We start from the raw sequence: 5008 nt of genomic DNA, 5'->3' as shown, positions 1-5008 counted from the left end.
AAATCAAAAAAATATTTTTATTAAACTTTTTTAAAGTAATATTTTATTATATTAGCAAAACATTTTCAGTTATTTGAATGAGCGGCTGGAGTTTCGGCTACGATTGCGGTTGTAGCTGCAGAACATCTCCGCCAAATCGAAATCTAAGAGCCAATACCAAACGAAGGGGTAGGCAGGGATATAGCAAATAGATCCAACCGGGTAAATTTTGATTTATGTTATAATCTTTTTTAATTAATTAAAAAAATGTTATATCTGCATATATTATATTGGGTATTGGTATTGATAAACCATTATATTAGTCCATGGTATTATAGTAAGTTTTATTTATAAGATTTTCTATAGTAAAGTGGGAGTGAATCTCCATGGCTAAGAATATTGTTTAACTCACATATTGATTGTTTTTCATAACTAATAATAATAATTTAATATAAATTTATAATTTACTTAATCTTTATGATTTTTTTAAATACTAGCAATGTAAGATATATCACCTATAAATGTTTTGATGCTTATGATGAATTGATGCCTATCAACAATTATTATCCATTTATTTTATATGGCTATGCTAGTTAATATCTATTATAAGAAAAACATTACGTATATCATACTACCAATATATGTAAAAACATTAATAACCAAATTAATAATGAGTAAAAAATATTATGTATTTACATTAATACTAATAACAATGCCGTAATACTATTAATGTGTTCATATATATTAGATAATTTTATTTTTGAAATATACTGTATGAAAAACATTCTGGAATATATATATATATATAGGAGTAGTCTATAATACGACTTTTCGGAGATTCCGATCATCCGAAAAGTGCATTATTCCGGCCAACCATCCAATCGGCCTTTCCATTCCCAGCCACCTCCAGTGTCACCGCCACCACCGTACCGTAGGAATATGTGAGGGTATACTATACGGCAATACGTTGAATTTTAAGTTTGAATTTCACAACCCCACTCGAAATTTGAATTTTGTATTTATATTTACCGCTCAGGCAATGTTTTTTCCTCATACATCGCGGAAATGAGGTGAGCAGCACCGACGGTGTAAGGTCCTCGGGTGCACATGCGGTTGGGCACCGAGCGAAGCAGTTGTGCGACGGGCGCGCGGGCGAGAGGCGAGTCGGGGCACACGCCGGGCGCGGGTGACCGACGAGTTGGCGCACATGGCGGGCGCGCGCGGGTGGACCGGCGAGTCGGAGCACACAGGAATGCGACGAAAGCGCAAGCTAGGTGCAACGATATGTGGGACAGTTTGCGAAAAGTGATAAAATGAAGTGCAACGGGGAAATTTATACCTGTGGAGCGTTCGCCGATATGATCAAAGGGCCGACTCATATGGAGGGCAGGCCGACGTGGTTGCAAGGCGTTCAAGGGGTGTGTGTGAACGAGATTTGATGGTTGGCTGGGCGAGCCACCACCCCATTTGCGATGGATATATATTATGACATTTGAAAGCGTTCAAAGGATCATTCGATCACAACAACTTCACATAAGGTGCAGGTCGAAGTGCGCATTAGGGACAAGAGATGAGCGCATAGCTCATGCGCTTGAGGTTGGACTTGTGCACGGTTTTGGCTCGCACTTGGAGAAAAGTCGAAGGGTGGGCAAAGTGTGTCGTGGGTTGTTTGAAGTGCCGGTTTGTGTCAAGACTTGACGAGGGTGTCTTGGTAGCTCGAGTGAGCACCCGCCCATCGTGCAAGGTGTGCACAAAGGTGAATAAAAGGCAGTTTTGCCGTGATTGTAAATTGGCTAAGTATAGACTTGGATTTTGCCAAGAATACTTGTAAAAGCTTGTATTGTTGAAAAGATTGATTAATATATATATTTCGGGCAGACTCATTGTTCAGGGAGTTGCCCCTCCCTTTATACTGTGCAATTGTGTTCTTGTTATAATTGCTGTTGATAATGAATGAGTATGGGTGTTCATTGGTATAAAGGCTAAACATAATAATACTTGGTTGCGAAACACAAACTAAGTAAGAGAAAGTGAATTAGGCGTAGTCCACGAACATAAGTATTGGTGAAAAGAAAGTGTTCGGTGGTGCCGCACCTCGCTAAGAGCGGTTGAAAGACTACCGCCGGCTTGGGGGCATGACAGGTGGTATCAGAGCAAGCTGATGACCGGGTTGAAGAAGCTTGACAATTGATGGTTGAGCAGGGTTGCTCGTAACAGGTACTTGCAGGTGAAGGAAGCTGATTTCACATACAAGTGGAACAAGAGCTGGTTCATGGTTGCAGGGAACCTGGTGAATATGGAGAAGGCTGAAAAGGCGAAGATGGTGGATGAGCCTATGATAGGTGAATCTAGCCATAATGCAGTTGAAGTCTTCCGGTACAAAGTGTTGGAACAAATGGGTCGATGGAGTTCTAATTGGGTTTCGATGAAGGCTGAGAACATGAAGATTCGGGAAAGCTGTTCGGAACTAAGGAGGGAACTTGAAGAACTCAAGAGCCAATGCGGAAGTACGACAGATGTTGAACTCAAGGAACTTGATGAGGAGATCCAATAGAGTGGTCTTGGTCTTCAAGAGCTCTTTGATGAAAGAGCCCGATTGAGGAAGGAAAGTGCCAGGGTGGAAGCCGAAATCAAGCAAGTTGAGGAGGAGATAAAGAAGAAGCTTCTTGGTAAGAAGATTGTTGTGATTGAGCAGGAAGAGCTCGACTACATTGACAGGTTGGGAACTCACTACCGAGACAATCCAGAGGACATTCAGAAGTTTAGTTCTATGAACTTAGTCAGTGGACACTTGGTTGGTGCACTTGAGCAGGATGCGATGGAGGACAAGCTTGAAGGAAGTCAAGCTGGACCAGGATCGAGTTGCTTAGAAGAGCCAAGCAAGGAGGTGAAGTACCTTAGGAGGAATTTCAAGTTGGAGCACAACCCAATTGACACTTCTGAGGCCGAATTCTTGAAGAAGGTTGCTGATGTGAGACACAAGATAAAGCCGATAGAAGGAGGTGATTCCTTGAAGCTGAGTTTTGTGCAAGTGACCGTGAAGGGTAAGAGATTTGCAGCTTTGGTGGATACAGGGGCTACTCATAGCTTCTTAAGCAGGAAAGCAGCAAAGTCTTTTGGGAAGAAAGCAAAGTATTTTGGGAAGAAAGCAAAGATGGAGAGGGAATGGAGTGCTTTCAAAGCAGTCAACTCTACCATGAAAGCTGTTGATGGTGTGATGGAGAACACTCAGGTGAGAGTGGGATCATGGTTTGGGAAGTTGGACTTGAGGATTGTGGACATGGATGATCATTCTATGGTGCTGGGGCAAGATTTCATGAGGCTTGCACAAGCCATACCAATGGTGGACCGAGACATTCTCTTGATCAAAACTGAGGAAAAAACCATGATGGTACCAATGAATAGGAGGAGTTGCTTGGGGTATAGGCCAAGGATGACTTCTATGACTTTGTATCCCAAAGATCCGAATGTGAAGCATGAGGATGTGGAGCAAAGAGGACTTGGGAGTGTAACTCAAACAACGAAGGAAAGGAAGTTGGTTGACTTCGTTGCAAGAGCTGGGAAGAATGACGGAAGTGAGAAGGCAATCTCACGAACATGGAGGCACTTGATAGAGACATCTTCTACTGATGATCTTCACAATGGAGTTGCAAATGAATGGAGTCCAAGTACTACTTCAAAGGCAATAGTTGATGAGGATTATGGAGGTAGAGATCCTGCTGGCATAGTGGACTTTTGCAGGTATGCTATGGGCATATATGACTTTCAGTTGACAAAGGACAAGCTAGGAGAGCTTGGGTGTACATGCGAGGAGATTGAGGCAGTGCACAGATACTTGAGGACACAACATCAATCTAATACATGGGTGGATGAGAGTCAGGGAGGAAACTTCTTGGCCCTCCTTTCTCTATAAACAACCTTGGAGAAGGTTTGGTGTAGGGACCTTGTTTGGGAGGGGCTACACCAACTTAACAAGGGGCCTTGGGAGAAGGCTTCTTTATGACAGATTGCAGACTTGGATGCACATGGCCAGATGTTGGGATGGAGTCTACATGAGTTGGACATCATGAACAACTAGAGTCATGAACATCAGGTTGGAGATATGGAGCATGACAGTTATGCAGGGACATGATGCAAGAGCATGTGTAGAGGTGTCATTCATGGACATTCTATGGGGAGTGCCAAAGCAAAGGATGTTGTGTAGATGTTGTTATGACATGGAGACGTATGAGCTAATGGAGAGGTTGTACACTCTTGTACAACAAAACCATGGCTTGGACATGTTGCAGATGAGATGGAGTTTCCATGGACTTGAGCATGGGATTGGATAGATTCCTGATGAGTCCGAGATGTAGCAGAAGTCAGGGAAAGACTTGTGGTGGTAGAAGGATGTGCATTCTTGTGATTTGGGCGTATGGTTGGACTGATCACCCGACTAGTTCTAGTCATGAGGGGTACCAATGTACAGAGAGATGCGACTATCAGTTTTACACTTGGCAGGAGCATATAGAGAGATGTTGCTGTCTGGTCGTTATGTTGGCACATGTGTGCCTCCATCTGATGGGAGACTACATGGAGGGAGGACACATGGTGAGCTTGGTGACAATTGGTCACTAAGACGAGACATGGTGGAGATGGAGTTCTACCTATGTTGCAGGGATGTTTGCTGTATGTGGAGGAGTTAACATCATGGATATTGATGATCTTGGTGGATGGATACCAGGATGGTATGTTGTCGAGGGCGACAACAATTTTAGGTGGAGGAGGATGTAAGGTCCTCGGAGGCGCATGCGGTTGGGTACCAAGCGAACCGGGCACGGGCGCGGTTGTGCGACGGGCGCGTGGGCGAGAGGCGAGTCGGGTCGCACGCCGGGCGTGGGCGTGGGTGACCGATGAGTTGGCGCACACGGCGGGCGCGCGCTGGTGGACCGGCGAATCGGAGCACACGGGAATGCGACGAAAGCGCGAGCTAGGTGTGACGATATGTGCGACAGTTTGCAACAAGTGATAAAATGAAGTGCGATGGGGA

This window comes from Pinus tabuliformis, chromosome 5_1, assembly GCF_031772625.1.
Source record: "Pinus tabuliformis cultivar Carrire ecotype Pingquan chromosome 5_1, CPIR1, whole genome shotgun sequence".
NCBI lineage: Eukaryota > Viridiplantae > Streptophyta > Pinopsida > Pinales > Pinaceae > Pinus > Pinus tabuliformis.
This window is presented reverse-complemented; position numbering follows the sequence as displayed.